We start from the raw sequence: 18430 nt of genomic DNA, 5'->3' as shown, positions 1-18430 counted from the left end.
CCTGTAATGGAAACCCAGCTACTGAGTATTGAGGCGTTTCAGGTTTCAAATCCCGCAAAACCTCGGAGAGGTCGCTGCGCTGCGAGATCTCAGTAACATTGAGAACTGCATTGATACGCTCTGATCACGCTTCACTTTAACCACTGCACACGGACAACACCATTAACATTGCAACATAAAACTATTTTTATATTGTGCCTAAAACTCTCATGAATATATTCTCTGGGTTTATAGACGTTGTTATTGTGTTTGTTTTATATAAACGTGAGAATCACAGACTGTCTCTTTTTTCAATGGGAGCTGCTGTGAGCTAAGCTCGCTTCCTGATCATGTCGTTCTGGGAGAAAGTAAAGTTTGCTCTTTAACGTCTTGATTATTGTTCTTTACAACACTGTTTGTCCTCTTTGTTCCAGACTAATATATATATGTCTGAAATTCGGTTTCCCTTTATTAAATTCCACGCAGATTAAACGTAGCAAAGACAGATTATTTGTTATAATGGTTTTAGCAAGTTTTCAGGGTATCATGCAGCAGACTCTTATTAACTTGATGAAAAGCAAAAAATTACATTTTTGTAGTATAATATTCATTTACAATTGTCATCATGTGGATTCTCTATGTTGTTTTGACTGCAGCGACGACTCTCTGGCGCGCAAGGGATTATGGGATACGTGAAAACCCCAAATAGTTAAATACGTTTGAGTTACCAACGTGTTTATGTACACAAAAAGGGGGGTTTAAGCCACTGCAGAGCGTTTAAATCACTTACAGCTCTCACTGCAGTGCTGGTTTGTATGTCTGATGATTCACCAAAGCTCTTTATTTGAATTTCTCTGCCATGAGCCAAATGATTTTGTCAAAATCCATTGCTCATCTGTTCATATTTGGCATAACCAAAGAAACAAGATATTTACTGGCTGAGTGCGGCACATAATGCTACCCACTGGTGGCTGCAGGCCTGTTTAAAGCAGGCCAACGACAGCGCAAGGCACAAATTTAGTCTGTTATTAGTGGTACTGGCTCACATGATGGCTAAAGTGGGAGGACTGGGACACGATATCATCCTGACCTCACCGGACGTAAGCTTCATGTGTATCTGAAAGCGGAGTAGGGTGGGGTTTCTAGAAAAGCAATCAAACAGATCAAACCTGAAAGAATAACATCGTGCTGAAGCAAAATGAGAAGAGCTGAGACAGAGGAAACTGCAAGTTAAAGCACAGCAATATTTAATATTATGAGAGTATTATTTTGCAGCCCAGTACTGGATAATCATGTTAGCATTGGGTTGTTCGGTTCTATTTCAAGCTCTGCAGGGATTAATGACGGGCCCCTCATATTTTTGGCAGCATCATTTCAGAGGAATTATCTAATACAGGCTGTGCCATTAAATAAGAGTGGAGGAAGAGAAAGAAGAAGCACAACTGTGTGTGTGTCTGCGTTCATACTGCACATGGAGGAGAGTGTTCAGTGCGTTATATACCTTATGTTTACGTCAGCAACCTTAAACATGGAGAAGGAACGAGCTAATCAGCAGATAAATAAGTGTTGCTTGCTGATGATTAGATAATTAGTACACGCAAAAACATATAATCAAAATACATGCGCTGATCGCCCTAAAATAGTGATGTTTCTGAATGTTTGGGGATTCAAGTGCATCTTTTCCTGCAGCTGTTTGAGCTCATCATCAGGCTAATTTTTGTCCAGTATATATATAATAATTGCTAAAGTCCTTTGTTTGTATGACTGTGAGTGTGATGGTGTTTGGATTTTACTGTACTGAGTGAGTTTGAGCCATTTACAGCATCAAAGTAGAAGGTGGTGCCAATTACCGTTTTAGTGCCAGTGTGTGTGGCCGAGCACCCCTTTGTGTGGTTGCATGCTGACATGGGTGAATGTGAGGTGTCATTGTAAAGCGCTTTGACCATCTGCTTCATACAGTGGTTGATAGGGACTACAACATTAGGAAAAAAATAAATAAATAAAATACCTGCATCAATTCAACAACAACCAATTGTGTCAGCAAATGCTTGCAAACATACAGAATACATGGGTGATTCTTTAACTACGGGCACTATTGGCCTTGTAAATGTAATTTCCACCACACCATTGCCTTACAATATAAAGCGCCTTGGGGCAACTGTTTGTTGTGATTTGGCGCTATATACATGTGCTCTGATGTCACTGTTTATCTCCATAGAAACTACCAAAACAATCTTTCATACAAACTGTTTAAAGGGACATTACAATGTTGTGGTGGAAATTACGGCAATAGTGTGGGACAACTACATTTTGTTTACAAAAATCACAACAGTTGTATGACATTGAATACCCCAATTATGTTTTGATTATAATTTGATCTATCTTTGTTAGTTGGTTATGTACCACAGGCCTTTAAGGTGGCAGTAATTAAACCATTACTTAAAAAGCCATCACTTGACCCAGCTATCTTAGCTAATTATAGGCCAATCTCCAACCTTCCTTTTCTCTCAAAGACCTACGGGCTGAGCAGCAGTGCAGAGGACCTGACCTTCTTGAATTCCCTGGGAGGGGTATTAGATAGTGCTCCGCTGGGGACTCCATTGTTCTCCTGGGGGACTTCAACGCCCACGTGGGTAGCGACAGTGAGGCCTGGAGGGGGGTGATTGGGAAACATGACCTCCCCAATCTGAACCCGAGTGGTGTTCAGTTGTTGGACTTCTGTGCTAGCCACAGTTTGTCCATTACGAACACCATGTTCAAGCACAAGGGTGTCCATAAGTGCACGTGGCACCAGAACACCCTGACCCGGAGGATGATGGTTGGCTTTGTAGTCGAATCATCTGACCTTCGGCCACGTGTCCATGTGTCAACCGATCACCACCAAGTGTTGAGTTGGATCCGTTGGGAGGGGAGGAAGCTGGTCAGACCTGACAGACCCAAACGTACCATGAGGGTCTGCTGGGAATGACTGGCGGAACCCTCTGTCAGTGAAGTCTTCAACTCCGACCTCCGGGAAAGCTTCTCCCAGATCCCGGGGGAGGTCGGAGACATGGAGTCCGAGTGGACCATGTTCCCCACCTCCATTGTCGATGCGGCCACTCGTAGCTGCAGTCGCAGGATCTCTGGTGCCTGTCGCAGCAGCAATCCCCGAACCTGGTGGTGGACGCCGGAAGTAAGGGATGCCATCAAGATGAAGAAGGAGTCTTACTTGTCTTTGTTGGCAGGTGGAACTCCGGAGGCAGCTGACAGGTACTGGCAGGCCAAGTGTGCTGCAGCCTGTGTGGTTACAGAGACAAAACACGGGTCTGGGAGGAGTTCAGGGAGGCCATGGAGGAGGACTATTGGTTGGCCTTGAAGAAATTCTGGAAAACCGTCAGACACCTCCGGAGGTGGAAGCAGCTCCCCCCCACACTGTCTATGGTGTGGGTGGGGAGCTGTTGACCCTGACTGGGGATGTTGTGGATGGTGGAAGGAATACTTCGAGGATCACCTCAATCTCATCGTCATGTCTTCCGAAGAGGGCAGAGACGGGGGACTCAGAGGCGGACTCATCCATTACCCAGGCTGAAGTCACCGAGGTGGTAAGGCTCCTGGGGTGGATGAAATCCGTCCGGAGTACCTTAAGTCTCTGGATGTTGTGGGACTGTCTTGGTTGACACGTCTATGCAACATCGCATGTCGGTCGGGGACAGTGCCTCTGGATTGGCAGACCAGGGTGGTGGTCCCTCTGTTTAAGAAAGGGGACCGGAGGGTATGTTCCAGCTACAGGGGGATCACACTTCTCAGCCTCCCCGGTAAGTTCTATTCCAGAGTACTGGAGAGGAGAATTCGACCGATAGTTGAACCTCGGATTCAGGAGGAGCAGTGTGGTTTTCGTCCTGGTCGCGGCACACTGGACCAGCTCTACACGCTGTATCGGGTGCTCGAGTGTTCATGGGAGTTCGCCCACCATCCACATGTTTTTGTGGATCTGGAGAAGGCGTTCGACCATGTTCCCTCGAGGCGCCCTGGGGGGGTGCTCCGGGAGTATGGGGTCCGGGTCCGTTGCTAAGGGTTATCCAGTCCCTGTACGACCACAGCAGGAGCTTGGTCCACATTGTCGGTAGTAAGTCAAGCCTGCTTCCAGTGCATGTTGCCTCTGCCAGGGCTGCCCTTTGTCACCGGTTCTGTTCATACCTTTATGGACAGAATGTTCTAGGTACAGTCAGGGTGAAAGGAGGGGTTCCGGTTTGGGAACCCCAGAATCTTGTCTCTGCTGTTTGCGGACGATGTGGTTCTGTTGCTTCATCAAATCAGGACCTTCAGCGTGCACTGGAGCGGTTTTGCAGCTGAGTGGTGAAGCATCCGGGAGGAAAATCAGCACCCTCCAAAGTCCGAGGCCATGGTTCTCGACCGCAAAAGGTGCTTTGCCCTCTTCAGGTGGTGGAGGTCAAGTGGAGGATTTAAGTATCTCGGGGTCTTTTTCATGAGAGAGGGACGGATGGAGCGTGAGATCGCAGACGGATCGGTGAAGTGTCTGCAGGATGCGGTCGCTGTATTGGACCATCGTGGTGAAGAGAGAGCTGAGCAAGGGGGCAAAGCTCTCAATGTACCGATCGATCTACATCCGACCCTCGCCTATGTCAGGAGATTTGGCTCATGACCGAAAGAACAAGATCGTGAGTACAAGTGGGCGAAATGAGTTTCCTCCAAAGGGTGGGCTGGGCGCTCCCTTAGAGATAGGGTGAGGAGCTCGGTCACTTGGGAGGAGTTTCAGAGCGAGCCGCTGCTCCTCCATGTCAAAAGGATCCAGCTGAGGTGGCTCGGGCATCTTTTTCGTTATGCCCCCTGGACGACGCACTGGAGAGGTGTTCCGGCATGTCCCTTTGGGAGGACGCCCCGGGGAAGACCCAGGACACGCTGGAGGGACTATGTCTTGCAGCTGGCTTGGGAACGCCTCAGGGTTCCCATGGAGGAGCTGGGGGAGGTGTGTGTCGATCGGGAGGTCTGGACAACTTTGCTTGAGCTGCTGCCCCCACGACCCGACTTCGGATGAAGCGGAAGAAAATGGAGGGATCATGTTGTGAGAAGTGATGACTTAAATGATGATCGAGATAAGAGGTGCATAAGATTTACTACGGCTAAAAATTGTTTTCAAGTACTAAACTATTAACTTAAGCAAGAGTGATTTTAACCCAAGTTTTCTTTTTTCCAAACCTGAAAAGTTTCACACCACCATTGTCACGATCGAGCAGCTGTATTCATTTCTTCCAGCATCCTTGAACTCAATCCATGTTCTACAACTACTCACACCTCACCTGTATTATAATGACACTTTAAAGATTCTCCACTCCCTCAGCTTCTTGTTACATAGCTGCAGCTATCCCAGGACAGGTGCTTGTTTACCTGCCCTCATCACTGATTTCGTAGATTCACCAGCAGGGTTCTAGCTAGGACCATTTTAATGTCGGTAATTTACGTGATCACGGGCCACTGCAGGGGGTCGAGGTGCAGAGCCCCCTGAAGCTATAGCACTTTATACCTCTAAAACATTACTGGCAAGCCCTATTTTAACTCATTTGAGTGTTTTAGATGCACTGAAAGCAAGAATAATTAGGCAAAAAAATGACAAAAATATGAAAGTTCTTTTTTGAATGTTTCTGTCAAACTCTACGTTGATAAAATAAATAATGTTGATTGAAAGGTCATAATGCTGAAAATGCTAAAACACACATATTGATGGACATAGCATTTTCTCTCTTCTTCAAAAATGACACCTTTAATCCAGTGAAGCAGGCAGTTTTTCTGTCATGACAGGTTATGAGTTTTCCCAACATTTCTGAGTGTGATTGGGTAAAAAACAAAACAAAACAATATGAAACTATTAACACGAAACATGTCAATATGTCAAAACATGAAAACTATTACCTTTTCATGTGGAAAATGAGTGAAGCCCTCCTCCTCCTCTCCCCTCCCCCCTCCTCATCCTACTCTCTCTCCACAGAGCAAACAACCGTTTTGGAAAACGAAGCCTTTAAACTGTAAAATAAACCGTAAATTTCTGAATGTATCACCCATCTATGACACAGAATGAACTCTGGATTATTTCATTAATATTCTGATAGAGCTGTTTTCTTCCTTTCTGTCAGAGTGGAGGGATTTGTCTGCTCTGAGCTGCCTTCAGCGCTGTGGCTTCACAGAACGCTGAAAGCAGCTGACTGCTGATCTCTGCTGTTTGTGGCAGAATTGATGAGAAGAAAATGAGATATATATATAGTTCTTACTTCTTTAATTATTCTATTGAAATTGCAAAATAAAGCAAACTATGAAATTCGATTGAATTGGTACATTTTCAGCAACATTTCAGTTCTTTTTTTTGGGGGGGGGAAATCCATGCTGGGTGGTTCAGCCAATTTGAACCCGATAGCCAGGTGGAAATTTTCAGTACCAAGTGGGACTGCCCGGCGCCACCCACTGTAGCTAGAACCCTGTTCATGAGCACTCCCCGTGCTCTTAGTAAGTCTTGTTTTACTTTGGTTCTGTTTCACTGCTTTATTGTATATAGTCTGTTGTTGCAGTTTGATATTTTGTTCTGTATGTTTCTATTCATAAATAGACATTTAGTCTCCATCCCACTAATATGTCAACATGACTGTTAAGTCCTATTTATTAATCATCTTTGGCGTCATGCAACCAGTCCAGTCAGCCATATTTGTAAAATACTGACAATAATTCTTGATATATTCAAAAGTATGTCAAAGCAAATGTCAAGGTCTTTTGCATCATACACTGTAGGTCAAGTGCATTAAGATATTTTGTCAGCTTTGTGTGTCTGATTGTGTGGTCACCTGGGGTTCTGCAACAAGGCTTTGTGAGGTGTTTCAGACCAGGTCCCACATTGTTGGCACATTCTGGTCTGGGCTACACATTGTCTATCTTGGGCAGGACCTGATCCCTGTGGTGGCTGAGCCACCCCATCTGTCTACCGTTTTCAGTCAAAAACTGAAAAAAAGATCTTAAATGAAAAAAGATCTGATGATGACAAAAAAACCCACTATGATTTTAAAGTGAAACCATAAAAAATGCAATTGAAAAAGTAAAACCCAATTATGAAAATAAGTATGAAAATGAAAAGTAAAAAAATATATATAAAAAGACCAACTGTAATTAAAGAAATTCCAGAAATGAATCAAAATCATATTTAAGATGAATAAATTTGCATTCAGTGGCCAATGCACTTGATTTCAGCGCAGAAGGTCCACATTACATGGAGAACTTAGACAGAGGTGGGGTTTGACCGGGAGCCTTCTGCATTGAAACCAAGCACACTAACTACTTGGCCACATCCCTGCTAGGTTAGACTCTGCCAGAAAACATCTCAAAAAGCTTACCGTGTTCTGGAACGAGATTCTTTAGATTGACTAAACTAAGGTTAACATCAGAATGATGGTGACAAAAGAGTGCAGTGAAAAAGTAACATCTCATGATTTTTAGCATGTCACATTATGTGTGAAATAATTGAAGGCAGTGTTATGGCATCGACATATATGCTGCAAGTGGAACTGGATCACGTGACTGCAGATGAAAGTAGCATAATGAATTTTGAAGTGTGTAGGGCTATAACACTTGGTCAGTTGGCTGATTTCCGGTCTGATATTTTCAAAATCAGACCAGTTACCGTGACAAAGAAAACGCGTATCTTATCTGTTACAAACCGGAAAACTAAAACACGATCAGGCTCAAAACTTCTCATTCACCCCTCACAGGCCCAAATGGAAATGTTGGGCATTGGCTGAGGGAACATCTCTACTGAATGCAGCTCGGGTGATTTTGTTTTGTCTGTGCACTGATACATTTTTCTGTGGCTGTACAATAAACATGATCTCCTTAGTGTATCCCTGCGCTGTAGTATTTAGATGAATTTATGGACTTATTGATGGTGACACTATTTTAATTAGTTTTGTGCTGCCCACTGATCACTCCCTGTAAGGCTGGGCAATTTATATATAAAATAGGAGTCTGTTGACACCACTGGCCTGTGAAATGAGATTGAAAATTTTATCATTTAGCAGTATGTCCTGCGAATTGGTTTTGATTAGTCTTGCAGTTATAAGTAGAGTGTGCTGCAGGAGGACATACCTGCACCAGCATATATCTCTGTAACCAAAAGCGTCTCGCTTTTTTCCACTAAAGGTCACCGCACCATGTTGATTTTGCAGAATTTCACACCAGACGTCCTTCCTGACTCAACTTCACTTTACTTGGGGAATGGACACAGTCGATTCTGAAGAGGAAACTTTTTTGTAGAAACAAGTGCGCTAACCCCTTAGCCATGAACTAGGGCTGCTACAAACAATTATTTGGATAATCAACGAGTCATCGATTATTTTTGCCATCAATTATTTATTGCGATTACTGAATAAATCGGATCATGCGTAAATTGCAGCTTATCGCACCAGCATGCAGCTGTTATTTGTCTTTGAATGTTGCTGTTGTTTATTATATCATTTAATAAATTATTTATTGTTGGAAAAGTGTAGTGACACGGACCCACAACAGGGGGCGTAAATGAACCGGACAATGGATGAGCCAAAGTTTACACTTTACTGTTGTGAAATGTGCACAACGAAATACAGACAATTGCAGATTTTGGAATGCAGTCAAATATACAAAGGTGAAAGTGTGGGCAGGCTCGAGGATAGAAGACGTCCGACCAGAGAAGAGCCGGATCCCACACGACTTCCACTGCCAGCGGATCTGGAGTATACTGGAGCCGCCAAGTTCCGAGTCCCCAGGTGGCCACCGTCTCCAACTGTCAGATCTGGTACTGCTGGCAGGAAGCAAAAACAGTTAATGGTGAGTGTGTGTGTACACACCCAGGTAAAACAGGCAGCAAACAGTCTCTCCTTTTTCTGGTGGGAAAAGCACCTCCACCTCCGAAACAAGAACACAGTTATGCAGACAGAGTCTGAGTCACTACTTATCGGAGTTCGGAGTTCGGAGTGAAGATGTCACTCCTCCACCATCCGCAAAACCCAGCCTCCAGCTTCAAGTAGCGAGAATCAGGACACCTGCAAACAGTTTCAGAAGAGATCACGTGCGTTGGGCACCAAACACGCTGAGAGTAATACCTAGAAGGTAAGACAATATCTCGGCAGTGAGGTGGAGATGCTGTCCGGCTTTTATGGGGTTGATGATGATGATGAGTGGCACCTGCCACTCCCGGCTGCTCCTTGGAGGCGGCTGCGCCCTCTCGTGCCTGAAGCCCGCACTTCAGGCAGGGCGCCCTCTGGTGGTGGGCCAGCAGTACCTCTTCAGCAGCCCACACAACAGGACCCCCCCCCCTCAATGGGCACCTCCTGGCGCCCAACCCGGCTTGTCAGGGTGACGGTTGTAGAAATCGGCCAGGAGGGCCGGGTCCAGGATGAAGCTCCTCTTCACCCAGGAGTGTTCTTCAGGTCCATACCCCTCCCAGTCCACCAAGTACTGGAACCCCCAGCCCTTCCGACGGATGTCCAGGAGCCTGTGAACTGTCCATGCCGTCTCCACCGTCGATGATCCGGGCAGGAGGCGACGCCGGTCCGGGAGTACAGATGGGTGAGGTGTGGTGTGGTTTGATCCTGAAGATGTGAAAAATTGGGTGGATCCGCAGTGAAGCTGGGAGCTGGAGCTTCACTGCGGCCGGACTGAGGACTTTGAGGATCTTGAACGGGCCGATGTATCTGTCCTTCAATTTAGGGGAGTCCACCTGTAGGGGGATGTCCTTCATTGACAGCCACACCTCCTGCCCGGGCTGGTATGCAGGGGCCGGGGAACGCCGGCGGTCTGCATGGGCCTTGGCCCTCGTCCGGGCCTTCAACAGGGCAGAACGGGCGGTGCGCCACACCCGACGGCATCTTCGTAGGTGGGTCTGGACCAAGGGTGCACCGACGTCTCTCTCCACCTTTGAAAACAATGGGGGCTGGTACCCCAGACACACCTCAACGGGGAGAGGCCAGTGGCAGAGAACACTTGGCTGTTATGAGCGTACTCGATCCAGGCCAGATGGTCACTCCAGGCTGCCGGGTGCACGGATGTCACACAGCGAAGGGTCTGTTCGAGCTCCTGGTTAGCCTGCTCTGCCTGTCCATTCGTCTGTGGGTGATACCCAGACGAGAGGCTCATGGTGGCCCCCAGTTCTCTGCAGAAACTCCTCCAGACTTGAGAGGAGAACTGAGGACCACGATCCGAGACAATGTCAGTTGGTATCCCATGCGACAGACGACGTGGTGGACCAGGAGTCTGCTGTCTCCTGGGCCGTTGGGAGCTTTGGGAGGGCCACGAAGTGGGCCGCCTTGAGAATCGTTTCCACTATCGTGAGGATGGTCGGCATGCCCTGGGACGCGGGAGGCCCGTGACAAAGTCCAGGCCAAGGTGTGACCAGGGGCGATGATGCACCGGAAGCGGCTGAAGGAGTCCTTGAGTCTTGAGTGGTCTGTCTTGCCCCTGGCGCAGGTGGTACAGCCTGGATGTACTCCCGGACGTCGGTCTCCATGGACGCCCACCAGAAGCTCTGCCGGACACTGCCACGGTTCTTGCACCCCTGGGTGGACAGGAGAGCTTCGAACCGTGACAGAAGTCCAGGACTGCAGCTCTGGCCTCTGGTGGGACGTACAGACGGTTCTTCGGGCCGGTCCCCAGGTCCAGGCTCCATGTCAGGGCCTCCCGGACGGTCTTCTCCACTCTCAGGTGAGGGTGGCCCTGATAGTGGACTCAGGGATGATTGGTTTCCAGTGGATCCGACAGTTCGGTTTTGACTTCCTCTTCGTGAACCCAGGACAAGGCGTCAGATCTTTGGTTCTTGTCCCGGGGTGGTAGGTGATCCGGAAGTCAAAAAACGCCCGAAGAACAGTGACCAGCGGGCTTGCCTGGGGTTCAGCCGCTTGGCGGTCCTGATATATCCAGGTTCCGATTGGTCCGTGAAAACCGTAAATGGTACCCGCGGCTCCCTCCAACAGATGTCTCCACTCCTCAAGAGCCTCTTTCACCACAAGGAGTTCCCGATTGCCCACGTCGTAGTTCCGCTCTGCCGGGGTCAACCTGCGTGAAAAATAGGCACATGGGTGAGAACCTTGTCGGACCTCCCCGCTCTGTGGACAGCACGGCTCCTATCCCTGAGTCAGAGGCATCCACTCAACCACAAACTGGCGGCTAGGATCGGGCTGCACCAGAACTGGTGCAGTCAAAAACCGACGTTTCAACTCCCTAAACGCGGCTTCGCACTGATCCGACCAGGTGAAGGGGTCTTTAGAGGAGGTCAGGGCTGTCAGGGGACTAACCACCTGACTATAGCCCTTAATGAACCTCCTATAGAAATTTGCAAAGCCAAGGAACTGTTGTAGTTTCCTACGGCTTGTTGGTTGGGGCCAATCTTTCACCGCTGCAACCTTGGCCAGATCAGGAGATGGAGATGCTGTCCGGCTTTTATGGGGTTGATGATGATGATGAGTGGCACCTGCCACTCCCGGCTGCTACGTGGAGGCGGCTGCGCCCTCTCGTGCCTGAAGCACGCACCTCAGGCAGGGCGCCCTCTGGGGTGGGCCAGCAGTACCTCCTCTTCAGCGGCCCACACAACATTTATTTTACTATGTGTTATTGTTGAAACAAGAGACTTTCTTTTTGTAATCAACAGATCCTCCGGAAAGCTGAAATCATCTTGTCCATGTCAGGTCATGTTCGTTTAGGAGAGTTTTCTCTGATTCCTTCAGGACACCGTTATGCGTCCCCGGTGTGTAGAACCAACCGGTTTTTAAAGTCGTTTATACCTTCAGCAATTTGACTTTTAAAGGCTCCGTAGGTCTGCCATGTATTTATTTATTATTTATTTATTATTTATTCTTGCTATTCATTTTAACTTCTTAAGTCTGTTTTAATTTGTTTTTTATTAGTTTTATGTTGCTATATATTGTTATTTTATTTTATTTTTTCTTAACGGACTGCTCAAATGAAATTGCCCCTTGTGGGATTAATAAAGTTGTTGATTGATTGATTGATTGATACATTCATGCCAACAAAAGCAACTGAAACTGAGGGAGTGTGAAAGATGTATTGTATGTCCACCACGTATGTCCTCCCAGTAGGAACGTACTTAATCAGGTCCACCAAGCTCACGCAGATTTTAGGCGAAGGTATCAACACTAGAGTTGTCCCAGAAACAAGTTTTCATTCCACTAGGAGTCTGCTTATTTGAAAATAACACTGGTTGTACATTAAAATATGAACATGTCTAATTTGAAAAATTCAACACATTTAAGCTGCACAAAAATCTGGAAAGGAACTTGGAAAAATTCTGGCAAGAAATCAATGAATATGGTGCGCATGTGCGGTGTCAGCGTTATACTATATTATATATATTATATATTACATTAGACGTGCCAGTTCATGCAGATTGATGTGTATTATTGACCTGCCTTTCAGTTTCTTTATGTCTCCGAATTGTACTGAGAGCATCAGCAGAGAGAGACTGGCTTCCTGCGTTGTCGTTGGGATTCAACACAGCATCACACGCGCTGGCCATAATATAACAATTAATTATAACTAATAATATAACAATTACATGCTTTATTAGCCTACTAGCTATAATTTATTTTACTACTAGTCTACAGACTAGGTATACGTATATACAATCTTCTCATGTATGAATATTCAGGTTTTAGAAGCTAATTCCTATATATTATGTAGTACTATATTCTCGTATATGGTGTTGTATATGTTTTTTTATTACCTATTGTGTAAATATCACTTATATACCATCCATCCATCCATTTCTTCCACCTCATCCGAGGTTGGGTCGTGGGGGCAGCAGCTCAAGCAAAGCCGCCCAGACCTCCCGATCCACACACCCTCCCCCCAGCTCCTCCGTGGGAACCCCGAGGCGTTCCCAAGCCAGCTGCGAGACGTAGTCCCTCCAGCGTCACTTATATACACGAGCCGCTTGGGTGGGTAGGGAGAGTTCCCATGGGATAACAAAGCTTTTCAACCTACCATCCATGGTTCTCAAGACCAGGCACCTAAGTGGCTCTACTCTACTCTGTTCTACTCTTCTTTTTTTTTTTTTGATATTTAGATATACTTTAGTATACACTAGTAGAGTTCTACTTTAGAATTGGAATATATTATAGAAGACATACTTTACTGAATTTTCATGTATATGATCGACTCAAGCAAGCACAAAAATTTTGTTGATCCATTTACATATTGCAAATTATTCTTGTTAATCTGGTTAATCCAGTAAATAAGTTAAACAAAAAAATTGGATCTTGTCTTGTATGTTTTTTCCTGCACATTTTTAGACATGTTAGACTTGTGTAGACTTTATCTTAACACTTATAACTTTAATTTTTTAAAAATATCAACTTTTTACATGTTGATAGAAGAATACCCCCCAAAAGTATATTACATGTCATAAATGTTATTGCAATTCACATTAATTTCTAAATTTCTGTTTTCCTTTGCTGCTGTTATAGCAGGTACCCAAAGCAATAATAATAATCATCATTAAAGTAGACCTGCACTGAAATAAATGTGGTCAGATCTCAGAAAGAAATAGCTGATATGTATTTATATGACCCTTATGAATGCAGTAAAGTAAATCTGCAAGCCCATATTTGTAATTCAGCGGAGAAATCTTTGTTTAAAAATGACAAATTTGCAGCTAAAATTTGGCCATCTGCAAAAACTGTTTGTACATCCGGGACATTGCAGTGACATGAGGCAGAAGACGGCGCGCTAGCACCTTCAGTCCGATCCCGCATTGAAATTGATTTTATCTGTTAGTAATGTTACTGTATACACATCCTGGTTTCAACATCCAAAAGTAAGCTGCAATGAATGCGAGATACAGCTCTGCATGCTCAGATCAGTGACAACATTGACAGCGGCTCTCACTGCCTCCGATGCACTTACTGAGTCTGCGGGCTCGGTAAATGCTGCAGCGGGCCACCGCCCCCGTGTCTGCTGTGCAGCCGGCACCACCTCCCTGTCTACTGAATGGAGATGCGGCCAGCTTGGCAACAAGTCCAGAGACTACGCTCGCTGTCTTGATGCGACGCAGCCGGCCGCCCGCAAGGACAGACTTCTTGTGGAAAAATCCACAGCGCTGCATGGTCTCGGTAATCGAGAGAGCTCCGTGGCCGCTGAGAGAGGTTTGTATCTTTTAATGACTTGGATTCTTTGTGGGTCCCGCATTCGTACCCCGCGACGGTAACACCGGAGGCTAAAGACAGTAGATTTTCAATGCAACACCACTCAATCAAATGGGGGTATGAAAAAGTCCACAAAAATTATTTTCAAGCAAAAATAAAAGAAATGTGTACTCACCAAACGTACCGTAAGACAATAAGAAGTTTTAAAAAAAGTCGATCCTTCTGTATAGACAATAAAAAGGTGCTTTTGTAAGAGATGCAAACTGACGTAAATCCACAAATTACAGTTGGACCGCGCATTGCATGCTGGGATGGGGTCTTCTCTTTGACGTCTCGGCAATGTCCCGGATGTGCTGACAGTTTAGCGGAGGATTGAATTTAGCTGTATATTATCATTTTTAAATGAAGATTTCTCCGTTGAATGACAGATCTGGGGTTGCAGATTTACTTTACTACATTCAGAAGGATCTTGATCTATGTGTAAATATAAGTAATTTTTTGGTCCAAAGATGTGACTGCATTTATTTCAATGCAGGTCTACTTTAAGCTTTTCAATTTATTCAATTTATTTTTGTTTATATAGCACCAAATCACAGCAGAGTTGCTTTATGCTTAAAGCTTTATGTGCTTTTCTTGTCTACAGGGCAGATGTAGAGCACATAATTTAAAATAAGTTGTCCATCGGTTGCTGCCCTGCCAGCTTCCATTACTCCTTGCAAAGTGATCTTCCAAAAGGGAATTTAAATTATTTGCAATGAGAACAATAATGATTAGATGGAGCTCACCAACACAACTGAATCACCTCAGAAAGACTGTAAACATGTCTTTTTATGCTGTGGAAGAACAATAATTTGCTTTGAATTTCTAAAAACCTGCAAACTAAAAAAGGATAGTTTTCAATGTCAGAATCCTTGAAAAAAAAAACAAAACAGAGATGTCAATATTTGTGCCTTAAGTTCATACATGTAGCAGCATACCAACATTAACAACATACAGGCCAATTTTGTTGCAGTTGAATAGCTTTCTTGGCAGGACTTGCAGAAGTTAGAAATAAAAGCTTGCAGAGTGTTTGATTTTACACATAAGCTTAAGAAATATTTGATGTTAATAAGGTAACAGGCTCAGTGTATGCACTGGGCATGCCTAACTCTGGGAATACATGTAATTCATGAACTGTAACAATACCCTGGTGGTTATCCACTTGTCCACATCATTACATATGACTCAGGTTGCTGGTAAAATAGTTGACTTCTGAACCAGGCTGGTACAGCCACTTCTTAAGAAGTGCGTTTTTTGGCTGGTGGTTCATTCAGCAGAGCATCATCTTGATCTTTGGCTCTCTTTTCAGCCTGAGGATTGAGGAGGATCACATTTAATTACTGGGTACAAATGTATTCACTTAAAAACATACTAAATGTACATGTATGTATGTTCTCTGCTGTGTACGGTGAACACAAGACCTTGCTCTGATGCATCGGTATGCAGAATGAATGGGATGCCAATGTTTGGGTATGCCAGGACTGCTGGATGAATTAACATGCCAATCAGTCTCTCGGGTACACTTTGATTTGCAACAGTCCATTGTACAATTGTCTTGGATGACACCTGAGGACCTTTAGCTTTACCTTGTTGGGACATGGCTTGCAGTGGTGGAGTTTTCCCTTGGAGCAATTCATACAATGGCTTTGCTGTCTTTGAGAAGTTTTGGATGTATAACCTGTAGTACATGAGAAGCCGAGGATCCACTTCAGATCACCTACAGTCTGTGGTGTTTTCTCCTTCAAAGCTAGCACAGCATCCAGATCTTCAGGTTTAATTCACACCCCATCGGCCGAGACAAGCAGGCCAGTATAGCGAATAACACATTTTTCAGCAACAAAACCCTGGTGGTATGCTTTACCCTGGTTGAGGATACTGAACCATGAGTAACCACCAAAGGTATCCAGTGAGTCCCATATTTGAGACAATGGGTGTCTGTCTGGCACAGATGTGTCATCTTTCAAATTTATTACCATTTGTAGGCTTGGGTTACATCCAATGTCATTTTCATCTCAGGAAAAGGCTTTTGACCCCTCAAATAAAAATTTCCTGACAATCTCTTGCTGATTTTCATTCAGATAGTTAAAGTTAATGGGTGGACGCCACAGTGATTGAACTGACTGGGGAGGCTGAGAGGCAACTTTGTTGACCGCTGTCATGGGTGTTGTTTTATGAGGAGAGTCAGCATCCACAACCCTTTCAATATGCTGTAAGGTACCTAGTGCCTCCTTGTGTGGGAGGATGATGTCATGGTTGGTGTTGTTATCCAGAGCAATGGTGACATACGATTTTGATGGTTTCTGCATTTTAACCAAACATGCACCTATATGTAGTTGGTCTAATGGGTGACTGGATTGAAGTTTGATTCAAACAGCAGCAGATGGTCAGCAGGGTTCATAGTTGGGGGAACCCGGCATCTCACCCAGCTTACTTGTCCTGCTGGAACGATCATGTCTTTTATACAAGTTCTTAGGTGACCTGGAGACAGGCTTGGCTCCACTGTCTGAATAAAACTCACAACTGTTTCTGTTTTCTCACTTGAAACACTGATGGCATGTTGAAGCAAGTGGATCAAGGTAGGTCTAATCGCTCTGGCTGACCTTTAACAAGCTGTCCCAAAAAATTAAAACTAATTAATGGTCTTTCCATAGTCAAGCTGGTGACTAAGAGTGGTACGCTGACAGCAAGACCTGGGTCCTGATCCCCTGGCAGGTTGGTCATTATGGGAACTCAGCCATCAAAAGGAATGAGCTCACCAATAACTGCATAAAACTTTAGTTCATCTAGGTCCTCAATTCTTTCGGATAGTGGTCAAATGTTCAGGTCAGGCAAATGTAGATCTTTTCAGGCAGTATGATACTAACTTGTGTGCCTGAGTCAAGCAATGCAGTTACTGCCAAACCACTTGAATTACACTGGATCAGGGCCTTCTTTCCAATTACACTGGCAACAGCATTACATCCTGTATGTTGTGGCTCAAGAGAACAGAGTGGCTGATTTACTTCACTTGTCATTGTGTCTGCCACTCTTTAGGGTAGCGGAAAGGGGCAGACCTGATTTATTATCAGCACAGTCAGTTAGAGTTTGGGGCTGTTTTTCAGATCTGATCACTGTTCGCCCTGCTGCAGCGGTTCACGTTTTCCTTCACTCTTCTGTTTCTTCAAGCAGCCGACAGCTCTGTGGTCCTCCTCTCCACATAAGAAACAATGATTACAGTCTGGTCGGTTTTATTCAAGAAATTTTGGGCAACCATATGATTTCTCTCTCTTAATTCTCATTTTGTTTCGACGCAGGGGTGGTGGACATGCAGTTAGTGCACTTTTTTCGATTCAAACTCCACCCCCGCACATTCTCCATGTAATGTGGAGTTGCATCAGGAAGGGCAGCCGGTGTAAAACCTGTGCCAGTTCTCTCCAGCTTACTTTTATTTTTCCCAGGTTTTCCAATCGATGGAGCATCACATCAATTAATGTCAATCAACTTCGTCTACTTTGGATTAACAACAAGATTGTGCTGAGATGCAGGGGTGTGGCCAAGCGGTTTTTATATTACCTTGAGAGTCTGTTGGATTTTGGATCTTGATGTGTGCGGAGCAGCAAGCTGTTTGAATGTGCATGTGGACATCGCCGCTGTTTTTCAAGCCCCTTACAGTTGAGTTGTAATGCATATGGAGTACGCTGGAAAATTGAGCAGATTTGTGTGTGGTGGCTGGTGTGTGATGGCGTATGGTTGCATTCCTAGTCTTGCTTACAGTTGCTTACTGTATGCTTATTGCGACATATGTAGCCCTCGCTGCTATTTTTCCTGCCTCTCACAGTCCACTCTTGCCTACTTTTGTTTTTTTTTTTTGGCATTGTGGAGATGCACTCCGTTTTCAAAACGGTACATGAAAAGGAAACGGCACTCACATTTCCAGATGTGCAGCGAGGCACTGCTGCCTCGTCATGGCTCGTAACATCAAAGTTCAGAAAGCAAAGTTCAGAGTCCGTTGTGTCCCTCGCCCAAAAAAGAAGACAGACAGAGAGAGAGAGAGAGGGGGGGGGCTCTGTCTCTCTCCCTGTTCTTTTTTTCAAGACCTGCTGTTTTAGTGCAGCAGATAAGTGAATATTTACTGAGGGATCCTTCAAATGGCGATGCAACCACCAAATTTGGCACACATTCTTCAATTGACCCCAAGAATTACAGCACCTGTAAGCACTCACAGGTGCTGTGTGGATCATTTCACCACACACTTGCGTACAGTTTACATT

This window comes from Thalassophryne amazonica, chromosome 6, assembly GCF_902500255.1.
Source record: "Thalassophryne amazonica chromosome 6, fThaAma1.1, whole genome shotgun sequence".
Classification (NCBI taxonomy): domain Eukaryota; kingdom Metazoa; phylum Chordata; class Actinopteri; order Batrachoidiformes; family Batrachoididae; genus Thalassophryne; species Thalassophryne amazonica.
Note: the sequence above shows the minus strand (reverse complement) of the source record.